The sequence below is a fragment of the Tamandua tetradactyla genome, chromosome 1, assembly GCF_023851605.1.
Source record: "Tamandua tetradactyla isolate mTamTet1 chromosome 1, mTamTet1.pri, whole genome shotgun sequence".
Lineage (NCBI taxonomy): Eukaryota > Metazoa > Chordata > Mammalia > Pilosa > Myrmecophagidae > Tamandua > Tamandua tetradactyla.
In genome coordinates, this window is record NC_135327.1 from 152493990 (window position 1) to 152514084 (window position 20095).

A 20095-nucleotide genomic window follows, 5' to 3' on the forward strand; every position below is an offset into this window, starting at 1 on the left:
ACCAAACAAAAGCGTCTGGCAAATTGGAAGTCTAAAGATAACTGCACAATTATTGGCATTGCTTCACTAAACTTGCTTATTTTACATGTTCTGGTTGCCTCATTTGTGTTAGCTATTTATAGTTTCATACCTTTCTAACCAATTATTTTTGAAATATGATCTATGTTTTATGGCTTCCAAACTATTTTATTCTTCTATGAAGATTTGGGGACATTACTTTTCCCTGTATGTTTATTTCAGTTGGCTAAGTAAGCAAAAGTTTGTGTTGCTACTGACCTGTTTTTAGATAATGACTCACCTTGAAGATAATGTTTTGGCTTTAAATATGAAGAGTCAATGGATGGTAAGATGCTTTTTCTTTCAGTTATAATATTAAGAGATCAGTTAATGACATTGCCCATCTGTAAAAGAGTGGCATAAGATTTTGCAGGGATGTGTTGGGGCCTGAGTAGTTTTAAAGTAAAATTGGCTTACTTTTCCTAACCAGCACACATCTCAATCAGGTAAACTAACAGAAGTGTGTCTTCATACAGTCTTTGTTTCCAGGTCAGATGATATTTTAGTTCTCGGTTTTCTGTTCTTACTAACCTAACCTAGTGATCTTAAAGAATGAAAGAAAGAAATCAGAGCAGTTACTCCTCTGCTCAAATCCCTCCAAATTCATCACAGTAAGTAGAAGTCTTTAAGGCCCACAAGGCCCTAAGCATTTTGCCTCTGCCTGTCATCCTACCACTCATCTCATTCCAGTCACACTAATTTTTTTTGTTTGTTTCTTAAATATGCCAAATTTGTTGCTCTCTAATGACTTTTCCCTTTCTGTTCTCCCTGCTCATAATACTTGTCCCACAGATTTTTACATGATTGCTTTCTCAGCGTCATCAGGGCTTTGCTCAAATGTTACATCCCCACAGATGTATCTCCCTCATTACTCCCTATATACTTTCCTGCCTTATTTTTTCCCCCAAAACACCTATCATTAATTGAAATTATGTTTTAAATGTATTTGTTTGTGTTTAGTAAGGTAAATGAATATACCAAAACGAAAGCTGTATGACTGCAGAAAGTTTCTGTCTTATTACCACTGAGTTTCCAGATACTAGAACAGTGCCTAGCATGATAGATGCTTAGTAGAAATTTTGTGAATGAATGAATGAATGAACGAATGAGGTTAGTATAAGACCCAGAATTTAATTAATATTTAATCACCATTTGTGATGGTTAAATTCGTGTGTCATCCTGGCTAGATTATGGTATTCAGTTGTTTTGTCAGCCAAGCACTGGCCTGATTGTAATTGTGAGGATATTTTGTGGATTAAAATAATCAGTATGTTGATTGCATCTATGGCTGATTACATTTACACTCAAATAAGGAGATTGCTGTCAACAGTGAGAGAAGGCTCATCCAAACAGTTGAAGACCTTAAAGGGAGAAGTGATCATTTCAGCAGCCAGAAGGAAGAATTTCCATTCTACTTTAGCTAGCCGGCTTTTCCTGGAGAATTCATAAAAAACCTTCATTGGAGTTCCCAGCTTGTGGCCTGCCCTATGGAATTTGGATTTGCCCATCTTCACAGTCACATGAGTCAATTCCTATAATTAATCTCCTAATATTTATATTATATACAATATGAATATATATTTAAATATATAGAAACACACGTATATGCCTTCTGTTGGTTCTGTTTCCCTGGAAAACCCTGACTAATACACTGTTAGCAAAACATTCTTTATATTACATTGCACCCCTCCCTACAGCTGAAAGACAAAACTGAAAGGCAGATATAGAAGCAGAAATTTCATTTTTGTATTTTGGTACTGTTATAAGAAAGTAATTAGTCAACCTTCTGGCAGGATCCTGATAAGACAAAGAAGGGAATCCATATACAACATAAAAACAGCATGTGTCAGTTTGAAATTGACACCTGAATTAGTCAGGGAAAACCCTGACTAATACACTGTTTTAGTGTTCAGAGTAGAAACTACCTATAAGTAGGGATTCTGCTTACGGCTAAACTATGAAGATAATTAGACTGTGGTTATTTTGAGACATCATTAAAAATTGGGGTCTTACATATTTGTTCTATAATACTCATTATATTTACAACCATCTATATAAACAATTCAGTGGCATTTAAATAAGAGTGGGCTTTGTTCAGGGACCTGCCAATTCTGGTCCCTACTTCTTCTGTTTATTTAGGAGCACCAGGAGCTTGACTACACATATTGATTGATTCCTCCTGGATCGTGTTTTGTTTTGTTTTGCTTAACAATACCTGAGATGTTTCCTTTAAGTGTTTCTTAACGTTGGAAGAGCAGTATTGGCATTTTTGGTGGAAAAGTGCTGTGTTGTGTAGATACGACATTGTAGATCATTTAACATCCCTACCCCATGCTCACTAATGTCAACAGTATCCTCTGATCAGGGGGACAACCAACTGCTCTTGTACATTTCCTGACACTCTTCGTTGAAGGTTGTTGTCTCGAGAACCATTAATGGTTAACTCAAGATTTCATAAAGAAAATAAAAGTAGTTGAAAACAGAATGAACCAAATATGTGCATGTACATATACAAACGTGCACGCATACCCTCACAAATCCCCCAAATGGACTACATTAACGGTTTAGATCCTCTTCCTCTTTGGTTATCCTGTGTTTTAGTTTGTAAGCTGCTGGAATGTAATATACCAGCAATGGAACAGCTTTTTTTTTTTTTTTTTTCATATGGGCAGGCACCAGGAATTGAACCGAGGTCTCTGGCATGGCAGGCGAGAATTCTGCCACTAAGCCGCCATTGCCCACCTTGGAATAGCTTTTCAAAAGGAATTCAGTAAGTTGCAAGTTTACTGTTCGAAGGCCATGAAAATGTCCAAATAAAGGCATCCAGAGAAAGATACCTGAACTCCAAAGAAAGGGCCAGTTAAGTTCGAGATTTCTCTCTCAGCTGAAAGGGCATGGGGTGATGTCTGCTAGCTTTCTCTCCTCATTTCATAAGGCTTCCCGGGGGGCGTTTTCCTTCTGCATCTCCAAAGGTCTCTGGCTTTGTGGGATTTATGGGCACTCTAGCTCTTTTCAAAATGGTTCCCTCTTAAAGGGCTCCAGTAAGCAATGCCACCTTCAGTGGGTAGAGACTCATCTCCTTGAAACCATCTAATCAAAAGTTACCTCCCATGATTGTTTGGGTCACCTCTCCATGGAAACAATAAAAAAGATTCCACTCAGCAATACTGAGTGAGGATTAAAGAGCATGGCTTTTCTGAGGTATACAACAATTTCAAACTGACACATGCTGTTTTTATGTTGTATATGGATTCCCTTCTTTGTCTTATCAGGATCCTGCCAGAAGGTTGACTAATTACTTTCTTATAACAGTACCAAAATACAAAAATGAAATTTCTGCTTCTATATCTGCCTTTCAGTTTTGTCTTTCAGCTGTAGGGAGGGGTGCAATGTAATATAAAGAATGTTTGCTTTGTTCCTTGCTGGTTTAGTGGATTTGGGTAAATTACTAAATCTCCCTGAGTCTCAAGTTTCCTTAGTTGTAAAATGTGTTCTTGAGTATTAAATGAAATGTTTTTAAAGTGCCTAAAAAGTCACCAGAGCCCAAAACTTATCAATTCCTCCCATTTAATCGTGTTTCTGTTCCCTCATTTAGTGATCAAGAATAGGGTTTCTGGGGTCAGACTCTTTGGTTAGAATCCTAGCCCTGCTGATTACTATTTGTGTGACTATAAGCAAGTTACTTAACTTTGCTAAGACTCAGTTTATCCATCTATAAAATGGAAATGATAATGGTACCTACTTCACATGTTTATTATGAGGATTAAATGAGTTAATTCTGAAAAGAGTTTAGCAAAGTATTTGGCATATAGTAAGCCCTTATTAAATATGAACTATTATTACTATTTGCTTTTACATAAATCCATGAAATATGGTATGCTGGGTTGAATCTGTGGTAGACCCCAGAAAAGCTATGTCCTTTAATCCTTATTCAGTTTTGCTGGCTGGGAGCTTTTTGATTGTTCCCATGGAGATGAGACCCACCTAATTGTGTGGGTGTTAACTTTTGATTAAATGAATTCCATGGAGTTGTGTCCACCCATTCAAGGTGGGGTTGCTTACTGGAGCCCTTGAAGAGGGAACCATTTTGGAAAGAGCCACAGAGCCCCTGCAGCTAGAGATCTTTGGAGATGAAGAAGGAAAATGCCCCCGGGGATGCTTCATGAAACAAGAAGCTGGAAGAGAAAGCTAGCAGATGCCACCATGTTTGCCATGCACCTTTCCAGTTGAGGAATAAACCCTGAATGTCATTGGCCATTTTGAACCAAGGTATCTTTCCCTGGATGCCTTAGATTGGACATTTCTATAGCCTTGCTTTAAAAGCCTTTTTTTTTTTATTATTAATTAATGGAAAAAAGAAATTAACCCAACATTTAGAAATCATACCATTCTACATATGCAATCAGTAATTCTTAACATCATCACATAGATGCATGATCATCATTTCTTAGTACTAAAAGCCTTTTAAAAGCCATTCTGTTTCTGATATATTGCATTCCAGCAGCTAGCAAACTAGAACATATGGACTTTCTGGATGTGGCACCTCTCAATTGTGAATGTGCTCTTCTGCTGCCACACATGGTAAATAGAAAATCCCTGAAGAAGCATTGCATGAATTGGTACTTTGGACCTCCTTGCCTTAGATTGAAAGCTGACTGGAAAACTCTCCTAGTATGCTATAGCTGTAGTGACTGGGATAGAAAAACCATTCACTTGTTGTCTTGATGAGATTTTACAGTTTAACCCACTGACTATTATGTTTTTGACAGCTGGTGTCACGTCCTAATTTAAATATTGGGTCCAAGAAGTTTTGAAAGTATGGTTGAGAGAATCGAGATATGAGTGAATGGCCTTGTTACTAGACAAAGGCCATGGATTCTTTTGCCCAATACACTCAATAACCAATTCCTGAGACACTGCGGTTTCAAAGACAGAGTTTATGACTAGTCATATAGTAAGAGAGCAGATGGCCTAGTGGCCCAAATTTTGTCTTCCCAAACTACAGTAATTCTGATAGTTTTATTAGAGAAAAGCTGGGCTTTTCTTTAATAAAAGGGTTTAGTATAATGAGTACAGTGGCTCCAGATGATGTTATTAGAGGTGATCTGATTATTGAGCATGCGCAGATTGATTACATGCTTAGTCACAGAATGTATGAAAGAAAATGGCAAAATGAGGTATAGGTGACTTGTAGGTTAAAGTCTAAGGTACTGAGCATGTTCAGCAGGCCCGCTTTGGTTAAATCCAGTCTTGGTCATCAAGATAACTTTGGACTTGGGATGGGTTAGTTCTGGGCAGACCCAAGACCATTCATTAATAAACATTAGGGGCTGTCTTTAGTGGTTACAAGACTCTAAAGTTGAAAAACTGGATAACTGGGTGCAAATGTAGGTTAGTCACAAAGTTTTTAAAATCAAAGAGGAGGAACATAAGGACTGTACAGTCATTATCAGAGATCAAGGCAGCTGAATTATAGTTGAGAGATTTTAGTTATTTCCCTCTGTCTATTTGAATATACCAGAAAACAAACAAAAATTTATATAATGATTCAGTAATCAAAATCATCCCTTAAAAAAAAATCATCCCTTAAACCCTGATTTCTCAGTTATAGCCTCAAGAAATTATTCACTGGTATAGTCTCCCCAACAAGACCCAGCACAGAAACAAACAGTCTTTATTTCTTTTTAATTCTATTTCTAATTACAACAACCAATCTGTGCTCTGTGCTGCTATTTCCATAAACTGCAGCAAAGGAAAAGGCAATGTTGGAAGCTTTGCTAAAAAGGAATTATAATAATCGAGGCTTATTGGCTCAGAGGAATATATTACTCTTGGTAGATTGTTTCAGATAATTAATTGCAGAACTTGCAGGACAGAAGGAGATAATTTTGTATTACTCCTGAGAGATGGCATTTAACATAATGTTGAGCATGATACCAAGATTTTTACCTTACCTCCTTGGTTTCAGTCAGGTCCACTGTCTGAAGAGATTATACATTATTCTTACAACCCCTACTTAGAACTTATTTGCTTGAATCCATTGGTAAAGGAACTTTATGTTTTTTACCCATTGCTTCATGAAAAGATCTTGTTTGTTTACTTTTAAAATATGTATAAATCAGGGGCCATACAAATGACTTTGATTCATTTATGCTGGATGCTATATTTGGAAATGTCTCACCCAGGCATTAATAGTATTAAATGATATGGATGCTGAAATGAATTTCTAGAGCACAATGAATATGATAATCTCCTCCAAACCTATAACCTAAATCTGCCGTTTGATTTTTAAAATGCCTGCAATCCATCTCAATGAACTATTATCCCCTAGTTGTAACCCAGATTTAGATATTCTGTCTAGATTACTGACCAGGACAATAACTTCCATGTTGTACCTGTGTGGTTGCTCTCCTAAAAGAGATAGTCGTTTTCTTAGCAGTGCTAGATGGATGAGCATCTCTCATGCCCAGAATCTACTAGCTACAGATCTGCCTGTGAACATCTCTAGTAGCAACATGAACCACCATTCTTCTGAAGCAGTGCCTCATTCCATTTTCTCAAGCTGTCTGAATGCTTCTGCAGACTTTGGTGTGGTTGCTCTTTTGGTATTATGCATCTAGGGTTATCAAATTCAGAATTTATTCTTTCAGTTTAAGATAATCTAAACCTACACTGTCCTGTACTAAAATAGAGATCATTGGTAGCCAGTAACACTCAGAGATAAAGAACATTATTTTAGTCACTTATATGAGTAGGGGAGGACAAAATTTCCCAAATCAGTTGTTACCAAGTAATGATTTCTGAGAAAGAAGGAAGAAGTGGCTTCAGCTTATTTTATATCTGTTAGAAGAGAGTCATTACAAGGCTGTGAATGAGTATGCTTCTGGGATCCATCGCAGGAGGCCAACATCAGGATAGGCCAACTTTTCACTGCAAAATCCTCATGGGTGGAGATGTTTTATTGGAAGCCTCATGATTTAAAAAGAACAACCCAGAGTTAGTATTTCCTATCAAAAATAGGATATTCATTACTGAGATCATTACATTAGAGCTAATGAATCATTAGGCTAACCGGATGGGGCAAGCCACGCTTTCCAGAGCTATTCAGCGGCTGAAAAAAAAAATGCCTGCTGAGGCTAAACACTTCTTGTGCCAGCATTTTAAAGAGTATTATGGGAAAGCTACAAAAGGCCATTTTGGGCATGCAGTTACAGACATCATTTAGAGCTGATGTGGATGTGGTTCTGACTTCCACTACTGAGCCTTAGAGATCTGTGGGAATGAATCATACATGCAGAAGCCTGTGTGTCCAGAGAGAGAGAGAGAGAGAGAGGAGCCCCACCTACAGACACGGACAGATTCACCTTTTTTTGCTTTGCTGGGCTTCCAAGAATAGACAGGAGAAGTTTAAGAATGCCTAGATGAGACGAATTTATAGTTTTGAAAAGTTTTGAGATGATCTCTTTATATAGCACTTAGCACTTAGTTCATGGTAATGTTCTGATTAAGATTACAAATTTTGGAGAGAGTCAGTGCTGGGTCCAAAATTCACCACTGCCATTTATTAACTCTATGAACCTGTAAAAATTACCTGACTTCTTGAAATCTTGAGTTTTGTCATCTATAATGAGAATAGAACTCTCAGAGACCTGGTGCTAGCTGCTTAAATAATATTTATGTAAATGCTTGCCAAGGAAATTTAAGGTCATTATTAACTTACCTCATGGGAGGGTGAACAAATATTTATAATGGAAAGAAAGATTTTCTTATATAACATAGCTTTGTACAACATGGGTTAAGATAGATTTATGTATGTGTATGTGTATGCATGTATGTAAATGTGTATGTATTTAACACTTATATAATGCTTAATATATGCCAAGAACTATCCTACATATTTACAAATATAGCTCCTTTACTCTCTAAAACAAACCTATGAGGTAGATATTATTGTCCTCTGTATAGATGAAGAAACTGAGGCATAGTTAAGTAATTTATCCAAGGTTTTATCATTATCACTGCTGAGAGGTGGAGTCAGAATTTGAACCCAGGAAATCTGACAAAGTCTATACTTGCAACCATTGCACCATGGAAATAGATAGCATGAAATTTATAATATTAAAAACATCCCAGCTAGAAAATGAAAATATCATGTGGATTGAATCATGCCTCAACTGGTCTTAATTTGATTTCCTTCAAATCTAAAGGCATATAAAATTTCTGTCTGGCCATTTTCTGCATAAAAATACTCATTTTTGAGACTCCACCTTTCCACTTTGGGTATCTCACCTTGTTCATTTGATAATGCTTTTTTTTTTCTAGAGTCAATTTAGACATTAGAATGTATAGGGCTATAATTTTTTATAGATAAGCAATATCTGAGAAGCGGTGACTTTTAAATTGATCATGGGAACTTGAGTGAGTAGCTGAATCTTTTATGTAGACATTTATTGTGAATTTTCAGTTGACATATTGGTCATGTGTAGTTTCTAAATTTATTTCTTTTGTTAAATCATATAGATGGTCCAGGTGGAGAACTTTATGGCATAACATCAGTTTCTGTGTCATGGAATGATATATTTACCTATGAAATAGTGAACTGTGAGAAGAACAATAAAGTTTCTTTATTCCTACCTATAATATTTTGGTTGTTTGTAAATATATTCTTTGATTCCATTATGTGAACAGGTTACTTATCTACAAGTACTCTGAAAGTGACATTATTGGTATTAAAATTCTTAAGAAATAATAAAACATGATAACAAAAATATCTTACTTTCTGGAAAAATAATTTTATTCAAGGAAGTTTCCAGATATTCCATTTAAAGGAACAGTCTTTATTTTAAAGGTGGAATAAGTGGTGTTAAAAATGATTGCAATTGCTTCAGTTGAGGGAAAAGTCCCATAAATGCTATTCACAGTTTCATTTGATTGTGCTCTGTATCCAGTTTAATGCATTTTAAACTCTCATTTCTCATGATAGTCAGTGTAGTCGACCTCAATCTTACAGAGCCATGCAATGCTATTGTAAGTGTGCCTATCAACACTGGAATGTAATAAAGCAAGTGCACTGTGTAACAGCAGGGACATAGCCTTAAAACATTTTTTAATGTATTTTTATTGAGATATCTTCACACACCATGCAATCCGTCTAAGGCATACAACCAGTGGTGCACATTATCATCACATATTTTTAGATTCATCATTGTGATCATTTTTAGAACATTTGTATTACTACAGAAAATGAAATAGAAAAACCCCTCAAACATCCTATACCTCATACTCCTCCATCTTATTGACCACTAGTATTGCAATCTACCCAATTTTATGACTTACAATAGAGATAGTTTGACTAAGACAATATAGCATTGACAAAGATTATCTACACTATCTCTCTATATATCTATATCCATATTCACATCTATATCCATATCCATATCTATATATATAGATACAGAAGTAGATCCATACGAATATGGGCACCTGACTATTTTTTTTTTTGCAATATAGTTATACAATCATTATCAAAGATCAGGCTACTGGATTACAGTTCAACAGCTTCAGTTATTTCCTTCTGGCTATTCTAAAACACTAGAGTCTAAAAAGAAATATCTGTGTAGTGAGTCAGTGTGCTGGTTTGAAAGGATGTATGTACCCTAGAAAAGCCACGTTTTAATCCTAATCCCATTTTGTAAAGGCAGCCATTTCTTCTAATCCCTATCCAGTACTGTATGTTTGAATCTGTAATTAGATGTTGATTTAATCAAGAATGGTTGTTAAACTGGATTACGTGGAGGCATGTCTCCACCCATTTGGGTGGGTATTGATTAGTTTACTGGAATCCTATAAAGGAGGAAACATTTTGGAGAAAGCAGGAGATTTCTGAGAGAGCAGAGAATGACATAGCCACAAGAAGCAGAGAGTCCATCAGCCAACGACCTTTGGAGATAGAAGGAAAACACTTCCCGGGGAGCTTCGTGAAACAGGAAGCCAGGAGAGAAAGCTAGCAGATGATGCCGTGTTCACCACATGCCTTTCCAGATGAGAGAGAAACCCTGACCGTGTCCGCCATGTGTCTTCTCACTTGAGAGAGAAACCCTGAACTTCATCGGCCTTCTTGAACCAAGGTATCTTTTCCTGGATATCTTAGATTGGACAGTTCTATAGACTTGTTTTAATTGGGACATTTTCTTGGCCTTGGAACTGTAAACTAGCAACTTATTAAACTCCCCTTTTTAAAAACCATTCTGTTTCTGGTATACTGTATTCCAGCAGCTAGCAAACTAGAACAGTCAGTAATCACAGTCATTTGTTAAATCCTAATTTCTCAGTTACTCCTCCATCCTTTCATTTGGTCTTTCTCTCAATCTTCAGCAATATTTGGGCAATGACCATTTTAACTTCTTTGTCCTGGAAAGGGGTGTTGACCTGCTGGGATAGAGCATTGTAACAATAGAATTAAGTTTAGCTTTCACACAAAATGCTACAGAATCCGAGAAACAAAACTTACTATACAAAGAGCTGCAAAACCTGCTCAGACCCGTCTCACGGGCAGGGGAAGGAGAGGGCCTCTGACGTAAGCCTAGAATTGGCACCAGGTCCTTATATGGGTAAAAACAAATTTAGATTAGTAATAACCAGGGTCACTGGAATGTAAAGTATAATCAAAATCGGGAAACTTTGACAGGAAATTTGAATTAGTTAGACTATCTGGATAGGTTATAATACCTGGAGTATCCAATCAGCAGAAAAATGAGAGGGACCTGTGTGCTAAGTTTGGGGTATATTATCTGTGGCATTCAATAGTTTGGCGCACCAGTCATCTCATCTTGGTTGTATGCCCATTCTTGCAAGATTGTGAATAAATTCTTTTCTTCTCCACAATAAGGTGAGCATTTATTCTCTTTCAGCTATGGCTTTCTTTCTAACAGGAATGAACCTGGTTGTGCTTCTTACAGACCTGGTACCTCTGGGTTTCAGGACTTATCTGGCCTGTGTTCAATCTGGAGACTTTAAATTTCTGATAAAATACCTAAGAAGAACCTTTATAAAGACTTAGAGTTCCCTAGGATTTTCAGGAATACTGTTGGTTGGGGCATGGCATACTGTGGTAATTTGAAATATCTGGCTAAAGCTTGCATAAGAGTAACCTCCAAATAAGCTGTCAACTTTACTTGAAATCTTTCTACCAGTGAAATTTTTATTTTGTTCCATTTTTTCCCCCTTTTGGTCATTCTCAATCCCATGATGCCAGGCCCAGGCTTATCCCTGAGAGTCATGAGGAGCATAGCCTTTTATCTGCTCTGTTTTAGTAAGATCCTTAGTAGAATAGTTTATCTACCTTTGGTCACCAGGCTTTAAAGGGCCTTAGAGTGACAGCATAAGGAAGAGTGACAGAGTTTGGTCAACTGACCCAAAATTGGTCCTGAGCAAGTGTGTACTGTGATTAACTTGCCTCAAAACCACACAATGGAGAATTTTTTTTAAAAAATGCAAAATAATTTTTGTTTTAAACAAGTTCTCTAGGTAGTTCTTAGGTTTGTCTGACCTAAGAATCAATGCCCCTGGGGAAAAATAAATTATAGGGACTGATTATTTGGAAAGAGGAGACATAAAGGCAACTCAGTAGCTTTTGTTACTTTAATTAACAGTAAATACTTGATAAGACCCAATCAGAATTATCCATCTTGTTCTCATGGATGCCTTTTCAGATATTGATGAAGTGGGAAATACTTCAAATAGCAAAAAAAAGATTTTTTTGCTGTTTGTTAATGCATGAACAAGTAGCCTTACCTTTCTCACTCTAAAACAGTTTTTCAATATAAAAGGATCATGATGATTTTACATCATTACAAATGTAAAAACATATGATTCCTATGAAAAAAACAAAAACCTTATGTAGCATTGTAAGGGACTCTTTGAGGGTCAAAATGGACAATATCCTCAATATATTAGTTTGTTAAGCTACCATACAGCAATATACCAGAAATAGAAAGGATTTTAAGAAGGGGATTTAATAAGTTGCAAGTTTACAGTTCTAAGCCTATAAAAATATCCAAAGTAGCATCCAGAGAAAGCTGCCGTAACTCAAGAAAGGCTGATGGATCTAGAACATTTCTGTCAGCTGGGAAGGCATGTGGCTGGCATCTGCTTGTCCCTTGCTCCTGGGCTCTATTGCTTTCAGCCTCTGTTCCTGTGGGGATTTCTCACTTTGCTTCTCGGGGGCTGGCTTTCATCTCTTGACTTTCCTTGGCTCTCTCCAGGTTCTAGCTTGTTTAACATCATAGGGGAAGGCACATGGTAACGTCTGCTGAGCTCCAGGCATCTCCAAACAACTTTTCTCTGTTCTAAACTCTCTCCAATGTGTTTCCTCTTTTAAAGGACTCCAGTAAACTAATCAGGACCCACCTAGAATGGGTAGAGTCACATCTCTATCATATCAAAAAGTCACACCCCAACTGGGCATGACACATCTCCATGGGATAATCTAATCAAAAGTTTCTGTCCTACAATATTGATTTAAGATTAAAAGAAATGGCTGCCCACACAAGATTGGATCAGGACTAAAACATGGCTTTTCTGTCGTACATAATAGCTTTAAACAGCACATTCCACCCTCTGGACCCCCCCAAAATACATGTTCCTTCAATATACAAAGTACATTAATTCCATTACAATATCACAAGTCCTTAAACCATTTCAGTAACAATACAAATACAATAGAAAGTCAAAACAATACAAAATCTCATCAAAGTCAGCTATAGGCATGGCCTATCCCAAGGCAAAAAATTCTACTCTGGTTATGGACCTTTGAAACTCAGAATGAATTATCTGCTGCCAGTATACAAGGAGGGGGGGCAGTAATAGGGTATATGTTTCCATTGCCATAGGGAAAGATCAAAAGATAAACAGGGGTCACGAGACCCAAAACAGTTCTGAAAACTGGCAGGCAAACTCCATTGGATTTCGAAGTCTGAGAGTCACTTATCCTTGAGACTTTAGAAAGTGGCAGCCCTATCCTTTCCTATGGCCTATGCATTGGCCTTTCTCTCCAAATGCTGGGGTGAATTGCAACACTGGGGTTTGTTGAAGGGACCACCTTTCTTATCTCCATAAATTAGGGCAGTACACGGGATCTCTGTCAACTCTAGGGCACATACTCTAACCCTCCAGAACAATGGGGTGGCAGTCAGGTTCCCCCCAATCCCTTGTTTATGTGCTCCACTCTCCCTGAGGCTTGAAGTAACACAACTCTTCCTGAACAATGAAGTGGAAGGCCCACCCTCTGCTTCTGGGGCAAACTCATGCTCTCCACATGTACGGATGGGTCTGCTCTCTTGGCCTTAGATTTCCTGGCTCCAGATCTTAACTTCCATGGTTGTGCATTGGAAACCATTTTTCCTTCAATTTGTCACTTTTCTACCCTTTTAGTCCCCACTTGCTGTGGGTCTGTTCATACAGATCTCACAAAAAATTGTCGATTTTCCAGGTAAAAAGTACACAAGTATCAAAGCCCTCAAACAATAGAGCTTTCCACAGATCCTTTCTGGATAACTCCATCTCCAATCCTCACTCATCCTGTAATGACTGACTGTTTCCATGCTTGAATAAGTTCTCACATGGGGCCCTATTCTCTAGGGTCTCACTTTCTGGAAGCCCAGAATTTTCTAGACCATCAGTTTCTGGTTTCTTTGTATCCAAGAGTTCAGTTCTCAATTTACTGCTTTCCTATTGCAATTACTATAAGCTGCAAGGAACAGCCAGACTGCATTTTCCACATTTAGTTGGAAAGTTTCTCCTGCTAAATATCCAGTTCATTACTCTAAAATTCTGCAATTCCAGAACCTAATTTTGTCAAGTTTTTTTGCCACTAGAAAACAAGGGTTGCCTTCCTTCCAACTTGTAATCACATGCTCATTATTTCAGTTTAAAGTCTCATTAGAGGTATCTTAGAGTCCACATTTCTATTACAGACAGTCTCTTCAAAGCGTTATAGGTATTCTCTATCAAGCTTCTCACAACTCTTCCAGAATCTTCCCCGTATCCATTAAAAAAGCTGTTCTAATGTGTTTGGTATTTGTAAGCCACAGTGGCTTCTCAGGTACCAAAATCTGTATTTGTTTGTTAAACTGCTGGAAAGCAATATACCAGAAATTGAAAGCCTTTATAAAAGGGGGTTTAATAAGTTGCAGCTTTACAGTTCTAAGCCTATAAAAATGTCCAAACTAAGGCATCCAGTGAAAACATCTTTAATTAAAGAAAAGCCATGGGTCTGGAAGACCCTGTCAGCTAGGAAGGCATGTGGCTGTCACCTGCTTGTCCCTAACTCTTGGGCTCCATTGCTTTCAGCCTCTGTTCCTCACTTTGCTTCTCCGGGGCTGGCTTTCATCTCTTGACTTCTCTTGGCTTTCTCCAGGTTCTGGCTTGCTTAACATCTCATGGGAAGGCACATGGTAAAGTCTGCTGGGCTCTAAGCATCTCCGAACAACTGTGTTCTAAACTCTCTCCAAAATACTTCCTCTTTTAAAACTCCAATAAACTAATCAAAGCCCACCTAGAATGGGTGGAGTCACATCTCCATCTAGTCAAAAGGCCACACCACAACTAGGGACATCACATTTCCACGGAGATAATCTAATCAACAGTTCTGCTGTACAGTATTGAATCAGGATTAAAAGAAATGGCTGCCCGCACAAGATTGGATCAGGATTAAAGCAACAGCATGACTTTTCTGTGGTATATAGTAGCTTCAAACCAACACACTCAGTTTTTAAAAATGACAGTGCAGCTATGAATTTTGTATAGTTATTCCTTTTAATAACTTTCTGTCAAAGATTAGGACAGGCATTAAAGGCAACTCAGTGAAGGCTAGAAGGTGTTGTGCTGTGGGTGGCTTCTGAATACATAAATTTCTGCCAATTCAATATTAACAAAGGATTGAATTTTTAAGGCCTTGGACCTATCTTCCCTAAACATTTCTTCTCTCAGTAGGTATTTGGAAGGGAGCTGGATAACCTGGAGTGCTGGTATTCTAAATTGCTGGCTGAGGGCCCATCCATATGCTTTGGAACTGAGACCAGCAGGTAGCAGGATAGTTATCCCATTAGGAAAATTGAGTACTGTAGACCTAACAAGTATTTTTGCAACACAGCTATAGTTGGATGAGGTGGGGCTTGGACCCAGGGTCTTACCTCTCTTAGTTATATCCCGCTGATTTCTCATACTATTCCTACTATTATAAAATTCCATTAGTGGCAATCCACAAATACATATTGATTAAATCATCAAGTAAAACTTTAACATTTTAGTTAACATAAAATTCAGAATGAATCAACAATGTGTGACATAGCCACCAAAACAGTTGAGTGGGCTTTTGGGCTGTAGGAATTGATGTGTAATAACTAGAACAGAAAGGAATAGTTCTTCTCTGCTCTTCCCAGAACAGGCCATAGCCAGTGGTATGGTGTTCTTTCAAGGCTTCTCCAAATTGAGAGAAATATTAATAAACTGATATTAACTAGGTTTGTGACAGGACTAGAAACAATAGTTGAATGACATAGTTGAAAAACTCGGGTTTTAAAAGCGAAGCCTCAGTGAGACTGTCTGTCTTCTTTTCTGATGGCTCATCTGATGGGAGGGGTCCTAAAGGAAAAGAATTGGACTTGTTCAGTAGGGCCGGGGGATGGAAGTCATAGAGAAGCATGCTTCAGCTCCTTATAAGGAAATGCTTTCTAATGTTTTATAAGGAAACTGGTTGCCTTGGTGAACTGTGAACTCTTGATTGGTCAATAATGAACACTTGACTGGATGTTGTAAAAGACTTCAAAAGCTTGATTGGGTTAGATGTCCCTGAAGGTTCCTTCTGAAGCTGATGTTCTCTGATTCTCTCATCCCCTTATCCCCAAGTACCATGCTGGTGGGCTGGTGTTCATCAGAGGGCTTGTTTCAAGTCTATAAAGATGTTTATCTTTCCAAAGACTTTTTTCTTAAATTGCCAAAGCTGCTATTACAAATGCCACAGACTGGTTTTGGCTTAATAGCAGGAATTTATTGGCTCCTAGTTTGTTTGTTTGTATTTTTGTATACTGTATGGAAGGGGTCACATTTCATTCTTTTTCCACATGAGTAAACCATTATTGCAGCATCCTTTGTTGAATTTTTTTTGTTCTTTTGTTTCTTTGCTTTTTTGGGAAATGCATGGGTTAGGAATTAAACCTGGGTTGGCTCCCAGTTTATAAGTTAGAATTAAGTCTAAAATCCAAATACCAGCAAGGCTTCCTTTCTCCTGGAATCTGTTATATTCTGGTTCTGGCTGCTGGCAGTCCTTGGGGTTCCTTATCTCGTATCACTACCTCCCATCATATGATGGTATCTTTTCTGTTCTCCATTCTTCCTGTTTCTGCTGATCTCTGGCTTCTGGTTGCTTCCTATGGCTTTCTCTGACTTCTGATTTGTGATTTCTTCTCTTTATAAGGCCTCTAGTAATATGGATTAATACCCACCCTTATTTAGTTGGGCCGTACCTTAACTAAAAGTATCATCTTCAGAAGGTCCTAGTTATGGGTGTACTCCCACAGGTGTGCAGATTAAGATTAAGAAAATGTGTGTTGGCATTCATATTTCATTTTATCACAGCTTCATTCTTTGCATTTAAGAATTTCTGTCTTTTATTTCAAATTGTGAGGGGAAAAATGGATATTTTTTATTTCTGAAAATAAAACTTTGGCTAATATTTATATATAAATATATAATGTATTGTTAATATTCATATTTTACCATCAACTTTTTAACTGATATTATTTCATAAACTATCATGTAGGCTAAAGTGAACAGATGAAAAATGGGTTCTATATCTATTATTTATACAAGCAAAGTTTTATAATCTGAGGATCAAAACATAAGCTTGGCAAAGCTTTTGAATATGATGTGTCTGAGAATTAATTTCTTATGGGATATCATCAAAATGTTTCCTGCCATGTGTCAGAATGATCTTGAACAAAATTGTGGATGTCAAGTACCATACATTCCTAGAGGGTTAAATTTTACGTCAGACAAAAGTAAATTTTCTCATTTTTTTTCTTATTCCAAATTTCAAATTGGCTTTTTGGGGACATGAGCTACTTTGATTTAATTTCAGTGTCAGTAAACCCCTTAAACACTGAACATCAAAGTGTATTTGACTTTTGAGCATGTGGCTACTAAAATATATGCAGCATACAAATTTGGAAGCATGTTTACACTGCTTATGTTATCTAGCTGTGAGGCACTCAGTTAGGGAAGCAAAACCTGAAAAAAAGGCAAAGTCAAAGATTAAATCTGTGGTGTCTTCTTTATTAAGTAATTCCCTCCAATCTGTTGTTTAGGTTAGAGATTTTCTCACTAAGTTGACCAAGGACTTGGAAAGAAAATACTCAAATTCTTTTTATATTATTTTTCTCTGGATAATAAGAAGGAAATACAGTTTTGCTAATATTTATCATGTGGTTTAACACTGCTACCATTGCTGTGTTCACAGGTCAAACAGTCATGTCTTCTGAAGAAACCCTGACTATTCCAGGGAAGGAATCCTAGCTATTCCAGGGAGTCATTTTTTAGCATATAACAGCATATTGCCATGTTTGTATGCTTGATTAAGTGAATGAACAGATTGTACTGTCTAGTTTTAACTAAATTAAGCCACTGGATAAGACAGAAAGACCATAGGTTGAGTATAGTACTAACAATCCAAAGGATTATAAAATGAGTATTTATGATTTAATAAGCATAGTCAGTGATGTGCTTCATCCATTTGGATCTATATATGTTTGTGCAGCATATGTAAATATATATTAGCTTATGACAGCCATAACTGAACTTAGAACTAGACTTGTGAATCAAAGCACCAATGTGTTAAACCAAGATTAAAAGAAATGATGTATATTTGATTGCATTTATCTTAATTTAAAGGTTATTATTAGGAATAATTTAGTGTGAGCAAAAAAATTTATAGAGCAGTCACTAATAAAATTTTGCAAATTTTTTTCATTTATTTCATCCTTTTGGCATTTATATTTTTGTGATTTTAAAAACATACCTACAAGTACAGAAGTACATGAATATAAGTTATATATATTTAAGTATATGTTCAAAATATTTTTACTTATAAGGTTGCATAGTAAAAAATTCAGAGACATTGGTTTATGTTTCCTTTACTGGGAAATAGAAAGACAAAATATTATTTTGTTTTTCCCAGAATTTGAAGCTTTCTTCAAACCAACTACTACTAGTTGGTAGTACTACTTCAGTTGGTTCTTAATATGTTCTTTTCATAGATAAATACAGTGCTCTGAAAACTTAAACATTTAAAACAGGACTATATCAATTATTTATCAGTTTAATCTTTGATTCTTACCAAGTAACTGGTTGGTACTAAATTATTCAGATTGTAGAATGCTTCTTTTCTTTCTCTCTCTAACTGCCAGCCCTTGATTTCAGTCTGGCCTCTGGTTTGGAAGGACGTATGATTTTAGAAAATGGAGCCAGCCTTTTAAAATTGGGCTGGAAAAAGTTCTGTTATTCAACATGGTTTGATTCACCACGGCCTAGCTTAGGGTCAGCTTTGAGTGCAGTCACACAGGGTCTGGTACTTAAAGGACTCCCTTGTTTCAATGTTCAATGTTCTTCTGCCATCACCATCTAAAAATTCTTAATGCATTTTCATTTAGTCGGCTCTGGAAAACATAACTGCCAACTTAACAGAAGTCAAAAGACTGAACAGCATCTATTTTTCATGTTCTCAGTCAGTCTCTTAAAATCTTCTTTGCAAATGAACAAAAGATGTTTGTAGAATCAACCAATTCTCTTATGCCATTCACTTCTCACCCCACAGGGTATGAAAGAATCTTGGATTGGAGGCTATTTGACTTTTGGAAAGGTTTTTTTTTTTTTTTTTTATAACAATTTTTAAAAGTTAAAATTAAGTCAGTTGGTCCGCCTGCTATTCTAAATCATTCTTTTTATTTTGACCAAAAACACCCTAACTGGATTTTCATAAGTTTAAGAGAATACACATTGCTTTATCTTTGAGAATATGGTGATCTCTTATGGACAAATAGTTTTTATTTCCATTTTCTTCTTGTATTCTTTGAATTATGATTTCATCTAAAAACTACTCCTTTTATAATTGGATGATGATAGAATTAGCCAATGATTAATTTTTGCCAAGCATTCAAAATTGTTCACAATAAAGGGTAGAAATTAAGCAACTTTAAAAAAATACTTATTGTGATAACATAGAGCACAAAATTTTCCATTTTAACCACTAATATGTGTACAATTCAGTAATAAAAGTTGAATTCACAATATTGTGCCCCCATCACCACCATCAATTATTTCATCACTCCAAACAGAAACTTTGTACCTATTAGGCAATTACCTTTATATCCCCTCCCCCATTATCTGTTATTGTTCTCTCTGTTTGAATTTGCTTTTCTAGATATTTCATAGGAGAGAGATAATACAATGTCCTTTTGTGATTAGTTTATTTCAGTCAACATGATGTCTTCAAGGTTCATCCATGGTGCAGCATGTATCAGAACTTCATTCCTTTTTATAGTTGAATAATATTCCATTTTATGTAAATACCACATTTTGCTTATTCATTCACTTGTTGATAACTACTTGGGTTCCATCCATCTTTTAGTTATTGTGAACAAAGCTGCTATGAACATTGGTGTACAAATATGTGTCGAGTCCCTGTTTTCAATGATTGGGTACAAAACTAGGAGTGGAATTATTGGGTCATATGATAGAAATTAGTTAACTTTTACTATCAATGATTTGAGTCCTAAATTTTTTAATGATTAAGGGGGAACTGTAAACACCTAATGATGGATTAAGTTCTAGGTCTTGTCTCTGCCTCATTTAATAGGCTCACAACTCTAATGGAAAACCAATACTGAGAATTTAAAGTTACTGATGAAATCAGCAAACTACTTTATACTGCCTTACATGATTGTTGATTTGGGTCTTAAATTAGGTTGCTAGAAACAGACTCTGA

The 20095-nt window shown here is 36.6% G+C and overlaps 1 protein-coding gene across 22 annotated transcripts in view; it reads left to right on the forward strand.

Annotated features, from left to right (window-relative positions):
* LOC143642826 (uncharacterized) overlaps positions 1–20095 on the forward strand; it is a 432404-nt gene that overhangs the window by 1012 nt on the left and 411297 nt on the right. The window lies entirely within an intron of this gene.